The sequence below is a fragment of the Larus michahellis genome, chromosome 6 (genome assembly GCF_964199755.1).
Source record: "Larus michahellis chromosome 6, bLarMic1.1, whole genome shotgun sequence".
In the NCBI taxonomy this organism is placed as follows: Eukaryota; Metazoa; Chordata; class Aves; order Charadriiformes; family Laridae; genus Larus; species Larus michahellis.
In genome coordinates, this window is record NC_133901.1 from 70,843,767 (window position 1) to 70,859,422 (window position 15,656).

Genomic DNA, 15,656 nt, shown 5'->3' on the forward strand with positions numbered 1-15,656 from the left:
ACTTAAAAATCCTATAGTAGTAACCTAAATATAAGTAAGCAATGTCCAGTAAACAAAACTGTACTGATAAAAATGCTGGAAAATATGAATTAACTTAGCTAGTTACTAATTATTAGTTGTTCGCAGAAACTTCTCCTGTGGTAAAAATTTTTCATAGAGTTTTAATACACAAGTATGAGGGTAAAATATGACTTCTGGATAAATGCAAGGCTGCAGGTATGCTCAGTTTTTGTGGCGTAAAAAGTACTGATGACTATTATTAGGACACCCCCCTCCCAATAGATCTACTGACGTACAAAATGGATGTGGCAGACCAGTCCGTCTTCCTTTTATCAGAATTGTTCATGTAGAATAACAGTTAGCAGTGCTGGTAAATGTCAAACTAGTATTTTTTCTTTTTTAAATCGGTTTTGAAACCCTTAGGCATTGAACTTGAATTTTCTCTCTTTTCAACCTCCTTATTTATTGCTCAATACTGAATTCATTCTTATTGCTGCATTTATGTATTCTCTATTTTATCAAGCAGAGGGTGACTCGCCCCAGCCTTAAAATCTTCCTGTTTTGAGAAGTTTGGGCCATTTCAGTGGGTTACAGAGCGTTACTACCGTTTGCCTAAATCGGTGCTTCTCAGCCCGTGGTCTGGAGGCGCGTGGAGGTTTCTCACCTGGGTTATTGCTGTGCCTGGCAGACAAGCAAGCTCCTGTACGCCCTGCCCTGCCTGCTCCCGACCGAAATTACAGCTTGTGAAGGGGAGGTTCGTATTTTAACTGGCAAAAATTAATAGGTTCCACAGACTGAAACAAAGTCTATTAATCCAGACTGAGCCTTTGGTTTTGTAGTTACATTCTGCTGCAAACACCAGCTTTGGGATGCATTGTTTGGAAATAATGCATTGCACTGAAAACTACAAACGTTTGGTAGAGTTGTGATGGTACAATTTCAAAAAATGGCTCTGTCGATCATCTAGTTTCAGTGATGACATATGAGAGATTCGTAATTGCCTTGAAAAGTCTTCCTTTGGTATAAACATGATCATATGGCATTTGTCTTTTTTTTTTTTTTTTTTGTTTTCGCCCATCCTTTGGTAGACTCTGTACGAATGATGCATAAAAACCATATCCTAGCTAATGGCTGAGATAAACAATAAGTGCCTTTAAATGCTTTTGTGAGCTTCAGCTTTAGAACTAAGTGGCAACAAATAAAATATATGATTTAATAAGCCTGTAGATTTTAGATAAAACAGCAATCTACTGGAGGAGAAAATACTTAATTTTAAAATTTTCCTTGCAAAACAAAACAATTTCCCTGAATGCACAGCTGGTATATGCTATCTTCTATAATTTTAACATGTCTATGATGTGTTCTGAACACAAACTTTAATAATACTTAGATTTTGTCGCTTCCTGTATTGTTACATGCATAAAATTAAAAGGAATCCATTCAATGCAATAAAATTCTGTACAAATAAGGGTTACTTTTCTTATAATACGTTTCTGCAGCTAACAGTAACACTAATAGGCAATTTGCATTAAAAATAATACAGACCCTTGTGGTCCGAGTTAATAACTATTAAATTCATATTGGAACAAATGCAATGTCAAAAGATGTTCCCTGTCAATTCACAGTGGTGTTATAACGTCAAACATTTGCTAGGATTTAGTGTACTGGAAAAAATAACATTCCTGTTAAAAGAATTATGCCTGTTTTTCTCATTGTGCTCTGCAGCTACTGCTACTATGAAAATCTGAGTAAAGGTTTATTAGCATTATTTTGCCATGTAAATCTGTGCAACTCTTTGTCAGTGGTACAGCTGGTGCTCGCAGTGTAAGGCTGCTGCTGAGGATGTGTTGCTAGGAGAATCACAAATAGTTTTCCTTATACCGTACTGTCCTCCAGGAGTCCAAAAGCCCGCGTACTTTCACTCGGAAGGCTTTTTCATTTTTATGGGACTTTCTCTTAAATAATTTAAATAGCAAGCTGTTAAAAACAAGAGCTTAAAGACAGTTCCTTATCTGCGTTACTGTCGAATACTAACTTTTAATTGTTCTTGGTAAACGTCAATAGTTTTTGTGGGTGCTCAGGAAAAAAGAATCAACAACCAAATGACAGGAAAAGAAAAAAATCAGTTCTGTTCTTTAGCTTTGGCCAACAGGTTTGCAAAACTGTCAGACCTCGAAAGAGAGAGTGCTCCGGGTGCTAGGGATGGAGAACGTGTCCAGACTGCAAGTATCTCCATCACCTGCAGCTTCTTTACTTTGTCATTGTAGCTTTTCAAGTGTCGAGGAGGAAAAAGAGGAAAAAAGCGGAAAGCGTGTTCCACCGCCGCGCGTTGGTCTTGCATCCTGAGTTTCGGGGTGCGGGTGAGGGGAAGGCGCTGCAGTGCTCAGGCTGGGCGCAGCGCAAGGTATGCAGCTCAGTCCCTTCCCCGGGGAACGCGGATCATCTCACCGTATGGAAAATGTGTGGGGGAGCCTGGGCTAGAGCTGGCTGCAAACGGAAGGTGACAGACAGGAATGACTTTCCTGAGGTCAGTGGTTGTAAGGTACCAGAACAGTGTCAGCTCTTTCTGCTCGGATTAGGGTTATGTGCAGACAAGCCTTGGGAGGGTGCGGAGCGGTGCTGAACAGCAGAGCTGGGTAATGCCGGTCTAAAACCTGACATCGTTAGCAGGATATTAATTGGTGAACAGTATCACTCTAGGAGATTTGTATTTGCGCCCCAGCGCGGTCAGCAGTCACCAAGAAATAACGGCGGTGCCATTTTCCTCTTCTCGAGGAGCACCTTTGTGAACAGTTTCTGGTTTCAAGCAGGTTCTGGTTCTGGCCCTGCTGTAATTGTACGTGATGGATGCGCAGTTAGACCTGAGCGTGCTGGTGTTGGTGAAAGGAGAGAGAAGTGCACGGACCAGTCTGATTTCTGCAAGAGCAAAGGCTCGTACAAAAATGAGCATTAGTTACGTGAAAAGAGTGATGTTAGTGGAGCAAAACGCTGTGCTCCCCTCGCTGTGCTGCAACTGAATAATAGTCCCTCACGCAGTAACGCTTCTTTCACAAAAGCTGCTTCTTAAGGTGCTTTTGAAATAAATAACATCAAGGAAGAGCCAAACTCTGCTATGAGGGGAAGTTGTCGTAAGTTTGAACATCGGTGCGAATTTCCCAAATCTCAACTCCCAAAGTCTCACGTTCTCATCAAAGGCGAGGGCTCCGGGAGAAGGGCGGGAGTTGATGGGTAGCGCTGGTGCAAACGGCTCGTTCCAGGTGACCAGGGAAAATGGGTTTGGTTTGATGTCTGTGTGGAGATGAAGAGGGAGACAAAGAGAGCGCGCAAAGGTGGTGTGGAGATGAAGAATAATCTGCTTCCAGGGTTTTGTGGAGCGGGGAGACGACGTGGAGTAAGATCTCAAAATGAACATTCTGGTGATGGTGTTTTAGGATGGGTTGTTTGTGATATGGATGATTAGGAAGTATATTAAAGGAGTAATGAGAGGTCCTCTTAAGGACATCCATATGCCCCTTTTGTCCATTCAGGTTACATACTCTGCTTCTCTGAGCCGCTGAGAACTCCCCTGTTATTAATGGGAATTGCCTGATAATGCTCCAGGCACCAGAACTGTCTACTAGGCAGATAATTTGCGTCATGTTTATTGTGGCTTTGTGTATTTTTGTACTCTCACAAAGTGTGAATGCAAGAAGCTAACACATTATTCTCGCCAACTGGCTCAGCTAGGACTACCTAAAATACAAAGATTCATCTTGAATTCAGCAACTTAGGCTCAGTCTATGGAATGGAGCTGTGTTATCGGTGTTACCAGGCAGTTCGAGCATAATTTCTGCTGAATTACTCTCTTCAGCATTGGGTTGTTTTATCTGTCTCTTTGTCAGCTCCTTAGAGATACTGCTGTGTTTTATTTGCCGATGGCCTTGATACACAAAAATGTATTAAACTGATCCACAAGTTAAATTTCTTTACTTGTTGGATACCTCCTTGTTCATTTCTGATTGTGTTTGCAGAAGAGAATGATGAATATAATAACAAAATGGGCACAGACAACCAATTACTAATGATTTGAAGGAGAGATTGGGCTTGCTGTATTATTTTTTTTTAATTTATATATAAGCACCCAAACACGACTGATTTCACTGAATTGTCTCTTCTTCCTTCTCCCAAGGAGAGCTAATCAGACCCAAACCACTTTTCATGCTGCTGACTTTAAAATACAGTCCTGAATTTCCGCACCTGCTTAAATGGTTTTGTAGTGAGCATCTTGACTGTTTCAATTCCTAAAAGTCACTTAACCGCGACTCAAATATTTGGGGCTTGCTTGGGCTGTGTGACTTACATCAGCTTTGACCTCACCAACTTGGTCCAAGCATCGGCATCACAACTCTGTGATTTCCCGGCAAGCACAAAGCAGGTTTGCTGGGGTTAAGCTGGGACGCTACCGCTACCCAAACTACCCCATTTAAAGACAGTTTGGATATATCCATCCACGCTGGGGTCACTGGGCTGGGCTGTCGTACCCGTGTTTCGCTTTGTGCGTCTCACTGAAATCTAACGAGTCTTACTATTCTTGGTCCTGTGGCTTAGGTCACTGGGATGGATGTACTGCAGTCGGACGGGTCTCGTAATTCTGGTCAAAGCTGGCTCTAAATACAAAATGACAATTTTTAACTAATTGGAAATCGTGGTGGACGTTTTTGGCAGTACAGCAAAGGTTTTACAGCTTTAAGTGCTGTGAGTACGATTTGTTTCAGGGGGCTGTCTCTCGTATGGCTGAATTCCTGACTAGGTGTCTGCCTTTTTCCTGGAGGGTAAAAGGAAATGAAGAGGTGAGGAAGGGCAGGTATAAAACAAGCAGGGAAGGGAGGAAGCAAGAGCACAAAACAAGTAAATCCTTCTTCGTAAGCTTTTGATGCTTCCTCCTCACTTAGACCATATGGAACCATCTTCCTTTGCTTTTGTTTTTAAAATGGTTTAATTTTGTAACTCTGTGGGCTTTATTTACAAGCATGCTGAAGCAATCACGGACAGGCAAAAATAACACCAACCGCTTGCTTCTCTTCCCCGTGGATGTCACAAACACGAGTTACGGTTGGGATTTTGCCAGTATTATTTCAGTACAAGTAGTAAGGAATTTCTGTACCAGGTAAAATGGCAGTAAAAGTAAATACAGACAGAGGAAAAAAGTCTTTCAATGGTGTAGACTACTGAAAAAAAAAAAAAGTAGTAGTTAATAGTCTCTGTGGAGATGGGCAGAAGACTTCAGCTTTGCATCTGAAGGAGCAGGACGTCCAAGCAGAAATCAATACGGGAGAAAGCATTTTCAGTGCAGGAAACCGATGCCGAAAAAGGGACCGTACAGCCACGGCAGGCAGCACCTATGGAAAACCGCTTTGCAGAGAGTTTCCCCACAGCTCGATGGCCGTGACGGAGTCGGTGTGCCCGGCCATGCGCCGGTTCTTTAATCATCGTCTTAAATCAGGTGCAAAAGCCACGTGCCCACATGTTCTTTGGTCCACTGCATTTTTAGGCTGTTTAATGAAACTCTGGTGTTAGATAAGGATTTTAGAAACCAAACTGGTAGCGTTCCTGCAGGAAGAGCCAGTGCAGTGAACGGTTTGTCTCGGACTGTCGTGCTCCTCTAGTGCGATGTTTCTGCGTGTTTCTGGCTGATCACTCCATTCCGCTCTCCTGAGCGTTAGGTACCGGACTGTGGGTGAATACTTTGGCTTGGTTTGCTTCTTGCTATTCAGATATTATTGTTATTTTACTAGTTGTAGTTTCTTGCCTTGAAAACTAATACTAAAGTCTCATTTCAAATGTCAGAATGTAATTTGGCTGCACTTAGCCATACAGTTGAATTTGTCGCGTGTAGGTGAGCACACTGTGGGCAAGCAGATTCTGGGTACGAATCAGTACTCCAGTCTGTCTTTTCTAGGTGCTGCAGCCTCAGACGTATTTGGCCGTAACTACGTAGCATTTGTGAGGTGTTTAACACCTTCTTTTTTTTTCATATGGGCTGAGTCTGAGGGGGCCAAATGATGCGCGATGCAGATGGATTGGGGAATCTGACGTGTGGTAGAGCTCCAGCCCTTCCCCGCAAGGACAAAAGTCTTCTCTTGTAATGACAGATTAAAAAGTTCCGATCTGCACCCAAATATCGTAGGACTTGACTTAGAGGCCTTCAGTCCCAGGGCTTTTAAATCTATCTCTAATTCAGACTGGGAAAATGGCCCTTATTCTTCCACGCTCCTCGCTATTGAAATCAGTGGATTTGGCTGGAAAAACTATTAGTGGAGTAAAATCAGGCCTGGTGTCTTTCTGCCACTGAAGGGGAAAAAAATCAGGCAGAGAGAAGGACACCAAGAATTGCTGTTCGATCACTGAATTGTTATTTTTATAATCAATTATCTTGGCCTACGAGACTTGTGCTTACGTGTGTAACCGCAAGGCAGGTGAGTTTTAAGGCACTGATCACCGTGACGCTGTGCTGTGCAAATGGATAAACAAGTTGAACTACTTCCCAGAGTATTAAGGGATGAGCAAAGAGGCTGTTTTCTGCCTGAATGTAGGAAAATTGTAGTAAATAGACTCCAAAGTGGGGATGTGCCACTAAAATAAGACAATGCTCTGATCACATTCTGTCTGCTCAATAATAATTTAAAATTGAATGTCAGTCGTACCTGTGTCGGTTCATAGGTCATACAGTATTTTCTAAGCAGAATAAAAGCAAGCAGTGATTTTCAGAAGGCTAAATATGGAACTCGCACTGAATTTACCACTAGATTTTTATTTTTTTTTGCCTTAAAATGTGCTCGTGCTCTCATTTCCTTAAGGCCTATTTAATTTGCAGACTGATTAGTAAAAATCTAAGGGAGTACTGGGCTATAAAATAGATGTGTTGCTTACATGTTTTTTCATATCTCGCACAAATTTTCAGCAGCTCTTTGAAGAGTGGCTGTCATCAGACAGAATATAAGACCTTTTTAATAGCTAGTTTAAACAATCACATGAATTTTTTATGTTCTCAAATAGTCTAGATTTACTGTAATTTCCTCAAGTATGCATAAATTACGTGACTACACGGCCTCAGTTCTCCCCGTCCGAGATGACGATGGCTGGATGAGGACCTGCCTTGAGCTGTCACAGCTCAACAGCTTTGTGGAGGTATCTTACATTTTAGCAGAGATTTTTGGCAAGCCAAGAGGTTTCCCTGGCTTTCGCTACCACATGGCTCACTGCAAAGGGCTGCTATTGCTAAGTTTGCTCTTCAGTTCTCGGGAACGGGATAAATTCGATATTATTGTTAATATCCCATGGTGATTCGTGCAGTCTGTTGGGGAGTTTGGATTTCCAAGTAACACAGCGGTGTGTTGTGGTGACCAATAGTGTCGGGTCCCTGGTAGTGCATGTCAGGAGCCGACGCAGGCTCCTGGGCTGCTGAGCCATATTCTCCTCCTGTATGTTCATCTCCGTTGAACTTAGCTACTCTTTTTTTTTTATTTTTCCTCCGAATTAATTATATATGCTGTGCATCTCTCATGCAAAAATGCTTCTGTCAGTGAAACGGTTAAGGGGGGGGGGGGGGGGAGAGAAAAAAAATGCAGCGATGACCTTATGAGCTACTTGTTTCTGAGCCGTATTAGTAGAAAGGTGCATTGAATGTTAAGTGCTGTCCCTCTCGATAAGTAACTAATACTTTCTTTTGTGGTGCTGCTGCCCAGCTGGGTTTTTATGTGTCAGTCTGGGGGACAGGCACTGATTTCATTCCAGATTAGAATTACTTTGAGCATCTTGTTAAAAATATACATCGTTAATAATCACGGAGTCCTAAAGAACACGTATTTTTCATCAAGGGCATCATGACGTCCTTACCAAAAAAAAAAAAAAAAAAGAAAAGCTTATATAGTATCAGCCCTTCCCCAGTGAGCTCATTCCGTGAAGGCAGTGTGCTTTAAATGCAACAGCACCTTAAACTCTGGGGCAGTAATTTTATTTTACAACTGTTCAGTATGAGCATTTGGATTAGCAATATACATTATGTATTTCTATTGAAATCAATGACTGCATGCCATCACTGTATAGGAGAATATAAACCTCCGGATGATAAATTAGTAATATCTGAGCGCTGACATATTTTCATCTGAACTGCTCATATGCATTTATAATGCTAGGGAAAAATCCAGCTTTTAACTTAGAACTGTTATTTGCACTTGAAGAGCCGGGTGTTACTGTAGTGAAGCAAGGCAGGCAGGAGCAGGCTGGTAGAACACCAATAGGCGTCACACCAAAAGTAAGGAAATATGTTACTCTCCATGCGTGTCGTATTTTTACTATAGATACGTTTGCTTAAAATTTTACATTAAATTATTCTGAGTGCATGGCTAGGACAGTTAGATGTCATGTGATTATTATTTTTTTTTTAATTTTTTTTTTTTAAGCTAGTCGCTTTTCCATCTAGCAGCTAGATTTTAACCTTGATACATGCAGCATTCCTGACAGCACTGTAAATAGGAACAGTAATCACGACGAAACACTGAAGCGGAGGGAAAAAATTCGCTGTTTGTATTAGACATGACCTGTTACTGTTTTGTCTTTTGTTATTGCTTTACAGCATTCAGCAGGGAAAAAAAAAATGATTCTCAGAGGTTGGAAAAACAGGTCTTCCCAAACTTCCCCATCCTAGAGCCTAATGAGTTAAATTTTCCTCCGTGGTGTTTGTGCGGGATTTTAGCTGCTTAGACATACAAGGTCAAACGCAACTGCTCCATCCCCTATGCTGACTCCTGGCAGACAGGGGGGCACAGCTCCTTTGGGACAGACCCCTCGGGAGAGGGTGACATAACCAGGGAGCATATTCCCTGCTCTCAACGTGGGAAGATGTCCCTGTTTCGCTCTGGCTTGTCGCCCCCCCGCCTCCCCCAAACAGATCCAGGCGAGCTGCAGTCCTGCATCCCCATCACTGCCCGTGACTCGGTGGCAACATGGCATTAAGTAGAGACGTTGAGGTCACCCGAGAGGATTTTCACTAGCACGGGGAAGGCAAGGTGGGAATGCAGAGCGGGAAGCTTTGGATGTCTCACATGATGCAAGGTCCAAGACTATGACTTTGGGGCTGGATCTGTGCTGCCTTTTGTCCCATTTGCCCACTGCATTTTTCACGGCATCGCCAATTTAAATGTGGTTGATAATGGTGACGGGGGACTGGGGGGGGTGGAATGAAGCATTAAATTGGGAGAACCACTGCCTCTCCATAATAACAGTTCACAGAATAGCAGCAGCTTCAGCCCCCGATGAGGATTTTTGGGTTTATTTGGATTTTAATGAAGTGCTATACTGCAAGTTATCGGAATGAACGTGTCCAGTGTTCTTCCATTGCCGTGTTGTATGGACACTTCATTAGAGCTGCGTTTAGACTTCCTAGCACTGAAGTTAATAAGCGGTGGTAGTTCCTTGCAATCAATCATGTGAAAAACTAAAGCACTTTGTGCATCTCCCCAAAATCCTCCAGCTACAACCCTCCCCTACCAGGCAAGCTTTAGAAAGGCAGCATTAGAAGAAACGCTGGTATTTTTCTGGAGGTATTTTGCTGGAGAAAGTAGGGGTTTGGAGGTGTATAGTGATATCCTCTCCTTATCTGTCATGAAAGTTATTGCATGCGATAGCTGTTCGCAGGCAGGCAGATACACCATTGCATAACGCTGGCGCCCGGCGCGATGCTTCATCCTCATCCCTACCAAGTTTTCATGGGGAAAAACCAGGGAAAGGGCGGGGGGGGCGAATTTTTAGGAGTCCTGGCTCCCGGAGGGCGCCGAGGCAGCCTGATGGGGGACGATCCTTAGGGCAGCGCCGGGCTTACCTTATGCTTCCTTACAGAGAAGCGGCGGTCTGTGCGCTCCCGGTGGGCTGCATCTCCCTCCTTCCCTCCGCCGGGGCGAGCTGGCCGTCGGAAGGTCCCCGCCGGTCGCGCATCTGCCGCTCTCCCCCGCCGGCCGGAGCCGCTCTCCGCCCCGCCGCCGGCCGGAGCCGCTCTCCCCGCCGGCCGGAGCCGCTCTCCCCGCCGGCCGGAGCCGCTCTCCCCGCCGCTCTCCTCGGCCGGGCGCTCAGCTGCGGCCGCCCGAGTGCTCGCTAGAGGCAGCCGCCGCCGCCGCTCGCTCCCCCGCTGCCCTCATCGGCTGCGGCGCCCGGCGGAGGCGGCCGGGGGGAAGCGGAGGGAGGTGGCGGCGGTGGTGGTGTGTGGGGGGGATGTCCTTTCGGCCGGGTCCCCGGGCGGCGACGGCGGGGGGGAACTTGTTGAGCGGGACCGGCGGGCGATCCCCCGGCCGGGCGGGCGCGGGCTGGGGCGGCGGGGAGGAGGAGCCGGGGGCCGGGCCGGCGGAGGGAGGAGCCCCCCGCGCCGGGGCAGGGCCGGGGGCGGCGGCGGGGAGCGGCCGCCGGGGGGGCCGGAGCGGCGGGTGCGGGCAAAAGGAGAGGGAAAACAGGGGGTTTGCAAGCTTGGCGCCTTACTGAAAACCTGTCATTGTTGGTATTTCTCCTCTGCGTGTGAAGGCAGTAATAATCGGGTGGTTTGAGCGCAATATTGCGTTGCTGATGGCCCCAAGCACCCGAGTTTTCCAGTTGCGCTACTTGAGCCAGAAACGCTGGAGCAGCCGCAGAGTGGGTGATGCTGATGCATTTGGGATTTCACCGAAGCGCCTGTTTAAAGCTACATAACTGCGTTTCATTCGGAGAAAAAGTGTTTTTAAGATACCCGATGAATGGATGCTCCCATTTGCTCTTAAACCTCGGATAAAATGGGCGCAAGTTAAAAGCGAAGCGCTTCGACAAAGCAGCGAGGATTGGCAAACGCGCTAATGTTCTTAGAACTTAAATTCCATTTTTCTTCTTTTTCTCTCAAACCACATTATCATTTTATAGAGGGCTTTTCAGAGATGGTCTTCATAAAAGAAAGTTAGAAATTAAATGGGTCGTGTGTATTTAGTCAGACCTGTCTGACAGACAGAAGATGTCATGAGAGGCACGAGAATTCATCCGATTGAGAAGTGGTGGATTGTTCCCCTTTCCTTTAGACGTTTTCTGTAGTATTGCTGTTTATTAAATATTTTTTCACTGCAGCGTAAATCTCGCTTAGCCTGGTTGCCAGCAAGGCGCAGACCACAGAGTTTGTCTGTAGTGGCACTGTCTCCACCGTCGCTAGTGTCGATGAAGAGTATTGATTTTGGGATTTACTGGAGGGACTCCGATTGGGAGTGGCGGGTCAGAGGGGCTGGAGGAGCATGAAACGCCCCGCTGCTGCCTGGGCTGACTGTGCACCATGCTGTGCCGCGGCAGGGACAGACACCTGGGCAAAGCGCTGAACAAGTTAGTACATCGACATAGCACGATGCAGCAGAAACACTGGCTCAAGTCCTGGACATCTTTTTAGAGTTAATTAGCTGGAGCAGACCATTGCACCAACGAACGCGTGCTGCAGCAGCCGCTGGAGTACCTGCTTGGTGCCAGCTTTGCTGTCTTTGCGGGTAAAGAAACCCTTACGGAGCCGGCTGTCACGTAAACAGCAGCGTGGACACGTGGGGATGGATTCACAGAAACCCTCGCTGGTTAAATCGCAGTTCAGCTGTGTGGGACCGGATCAGAGGAATGTTTAACAAATCAGACAGTCAGCAGAGGGCAGCTAAGTTGCTCTCCCTGTCTGCTACCTGTACAGGTACTCTGTTCGCCCCCCTCCCTTCACACCTTATCTTTGCAAGTTTACTGCTGATCCCTAAAAGAGGGTGCCCAAGGTCGTGCTTTCTGGGATAGGGGCTGCGCCCTCCCCGCAGCTGTACTGCAAGGAGCGAGACGATGGCTCAGTTTCCATCCCAGTTTATCATCTCTCTGGGTTTCTTACTGGAGATTCCCCCCCCCCCCCCCCAAAGAAATAGTTAGGAAGAACTTAACTTGAACACCATGGGTTTTTTCTTTCGCTCCTTTTCTTTTCAGCGGCGCTGTCTTGCTGTATTCCAGGACCTCTGTGGTTTTCTCTAGACCAAAATAAATTTGTTCCGTACACAGACACGAGTAAAATTACATGGTATGGTGGCCACGTTTTAAATATGTATGCTACTTCAGCAGGAGCAAATAGATGAGTGGTAGTAGGTGCTGCTACTTTTTTCCAAGCTGCAGATGTGAGCTGTGTGGACTACATCCCAGGATGGGCAGCCCATGGTTGCTGGAAGAAAATACTATTGCTCGATAACCTTGAAAGGAAAAGCTGTCTGACAGAAGCCGCAGTTAAATAACATGCTTCTCCATAATTATATTTAGAGGCCGTTGTTCCAGGGCTGATTGTTCTTGCACGGCATTATACATACGCCCCGTTTATAAAGCCAAGTAACTATACAATGTTTTTTCTATAGATTTTTAGAGAATTAGAAGGGAATCTCCAGTTGCGGCCCAGATTCCTGCTTGTCCTGCACGTGTGTAACTGCTGACACTCTTGGTGTACACAGGGATATTTTAAATCACGGTTTATGAAAAATAATGTGTTTCCTGATTATCATGCTTCGTGTTACTGTGAAAGTGTATAGAAGTAAATACACTGGGGAAAGGGAAATGCTTCATCATCCCATTTGCCAATTTTTCAGCCTTTAAAAAGTGCTGAGCGCAACTGTTGAGTAATGAAACACAGAGTCAAAACGATGCTTGAGGAGGGAGTGAGAGGTCTGGCTTCAACCTGGGAAGACGCAAAGAGAAAACAGACAATTTATCATTATTTTATTTTATTTTTTTAGATTACAAATTCATTTCTCTCTAATGGACTGTCCTCCCTTCCCAGACTGCTGTTTTCTTCAAGCGTTTGTCAGGGCTGTGGGGGGTCCTTCCCGTAACATGTGCGGGTCAAAGTCCTGCCTTGGGCTTCTGGAGTGAGCGATAAAATCATCAGCTTTTATTTAAGAGCAGTGAGATATGTTTTTTAGGGGCGTTCTCTGTGAATATGTATGGTAAGGGGTCCTTCTTCCACACTGATGATTTCATACTAAATTTGGGGAGGCATCTGTGTATTTATAATTCTTAATCTTTTTGCACAGCCTGGTATTACGGACTTTGGGTTTTGCATTATTTTTTCTGTGTATTCAGCTTCTGGGAGAGCGTGAGGAGACAGGGCACATTGGAACGGCTGAGATACTGGTGCCGTGCTGGCGTGGGACTGTCAGCCCCTGCCCCCCTGGCTGGCAGCGCCGGGGCACGTCCTCCTCCCGCTCCTCGCAGGGTTTTGGATGGAGCACTGCTCGCGGTGAACGTCGTGCCCAGGGGAGATGTCTGTGTTGAGCAGGTGTTTGGTGTGATTATGCTCCGTTAGAACGCGCGGGTCCTACACTGTAACGCTCAAAATGTAATTTTCTGGAACAGTCTATGAAGTTCTTGTCAGTCCTTGACGAAACAAGCTCAAATCCAGCTCAGGGAAAAGCATGTGGCAGCCGGAGCTGGAGTTATCTGCCAGGTGCTCCAGCTGAGGCCAGTGTGGGGAAGATGATAACCAACACCAAAGTCGTTTTCAAATCAGCATGAAAGCTGGTGTTTAAACTTACCCTAGTTTAAAATGTGTGTTGTACACTGATGTGCAGGTTCAGGAATAGATTAGATTAGATATTAGGGGAGATTTTGATTAGCTATTAGGAAGAAATTGTTTGCTGTGAGGGTGGTGAGCCCCTGGCCCAGGTTGCCCAGAGCAGCTGTGGCTGCCCCATCCCTGGAGGGGTTCAAGGCCAGGTTGGACGGGGCTTGGAGCAACCTGGGCTGGTGGGAGGTGTCCCTGCCCAGGGCAGGGGGTGGCACTGGGTGAGCTTGAAGGTCCCTTCCAACCCAGACCATTCTATGATTCTATCAGTGAGTTCATGGTCGTGTTTGAAGGGAAGAGCCAAGGAAAGCAGTGGTGCCAGGTGCACTGGGTGAAGGATGAGCTGGTGACAGCGCTGTCCTTGAGCCAATCCAGCTGAAGTGTCGGCCACTGCCCCGAGCTCGTGGCCCAGGCTCCCTCTCAGGAGAGTGTCACCACTTGGTACCTTGCCTGAGGGCCGACTATTGGGTATAGATTAAGTAACTTTTATTGGGGGAGATAATTTAGGTGCCAACACCGAATACATGAGCTGGGCTACTGGGAATACATAATCATTTAGGACTAACCTAATTTGCCACAGAACGTTACCACTTGTTTACTTGAAAGAAGAGTGAGTTTTACTTGATTTGAAACATGGAGGCATGGACAATGTTATGCCCTTTCTCTCCATAGTCATTTGGGACCAATGCTATCATTATATGGATGGGAACAGGCTGCCCAGGGAGGTGGTGGAGTCTCCTTCTCTGGAGATACTCAAAACGCGCGTGGGCGTGTTTCTGTCCAACCTGCTCTGGGTTGACCCTGCTCTGGCAGGGGGTTGGACTAGATGATCTCCAGATCCAACCCCTGCCATTCTGTGATTCTGTGATATCTCTGCTAAAAGCAAATATTCTCACATTGCTGAATCTTCATTCAAGTTAAATAGGTCATTATTTTCATGCCTTTATATGATGCCTGCCTGGTTTTCTACGCTGAATCTGTTATTTTTTTATTTACTTGCACCTACCATTGGAAGAAGAGCGGAGGAGAGTTAAGTTGGCTCCTCTCCTCCAGGTGAGGTGAATGCAAACTTGGCTTGAATTTCAAACAAGTCCTCGTGCAACCAAATCCTTAGAGGAGCTCCTTGTTTTGGGGAAGGATGTGATCTGCTTGGCTGGGATGACAAAGAAATGAGGTCTCTTGCAGTCAGTTTAGGCAGAAACGTGAGGGATTTAATTTAGTGTCTTGCTCCATGATAAGTTTTTTCCATGAGCTCGGACAATTCGTTTGAGACTATGCTTATGCCTGTTCTTTATCTGTAAAGTGCAAGTAATTGCACATCTGTTAACTTGGAGGAACATTTTGAAGATAAAGTGGATTTAAGATTATGTGTATAATACCCATAATACCTGCGTGCAGCTAAAATATTAAATAGCTGATTAAGTGGACTGCTATTTATGGGGTTTCTGCTCTAAGAAGGAAAATGCTGAGTAACCTCATTAGCTATGATAGTTATTTCTGTACTTCGTTGGTATAAGTATGAGCAGGATTTAGACCTCTCTCTTAATTTCCCTTTGTAGAGATCATTGGAAGAAAAATATAACAGCGGGTTTTACCAGCTAAAGCTGAGATTTTGAGTTCCAGACGAATGCTGTCTCATTAGGAGCCCCAGTTGATGTAGATGTTAGTTTATCATTCGTGCTAAGAAGAAAGTCCTAATTTTTTGGGATAGGAGGGTTTGGTTTTTTTGTGGGTTTTTTTGTTCGTTTGTTTTTTTTGTATTTTCACTGTGTTTATAGTTCAGAAAAGTTCATTTTCAGTGTACAAATGTTTTTGGGAAGGGAACCAAACCGCTGATTGGAAAGGCTTGTTTGTTCTTCTCAGGACGGGGATTATGAACTGGTCTCTGGTGGTGTGTACGAGCTGTGGAATCACTTGCCTAATAGAGATGTTCTCAATAGATGCAGAATTCCGTGCTGGTTAAATTATCATGCAGCCTGTACAGTGAGGAAATAAATGAGGGTCTGGGAGACCGTGATGTATGATACCCTAAATGGCTGCATTTTGTTCATATTTG

General features: G+C 45.3%; 2 protein-coding genes across 3 annotated transcripts in view; one reads left to right on the plus strand and one right to left on the minus strand.

Annotated features, from left to right (window-relative positions):
* Positions 1 to 10,013, minus strand: part of INSYN2A (inhibitory synaptic factor 2A) — a 50,127-nt gene extending 40,114 nt beyond the window's left edge. Inside the window, exon 1 of the mRNA XM_074593018.1 lies at positions 9,860 to 10,013. The gene's annotated coding sequence lies outside the window, so the exon portion shown is untranslated. The remainder of the gene's footprint in view (positions 1 to 9,859) is intronic.
* DOCK1 (dedicator of cytokinesis 1) overlaps positions 1 to 15,656 on the plus strand; it is a 324,129-nt gene that overhangs the window by 145,736 nt on the left and 162,737 nt on the right. The gene's annotated exons all lie outside the window — the stretch shown is intronic.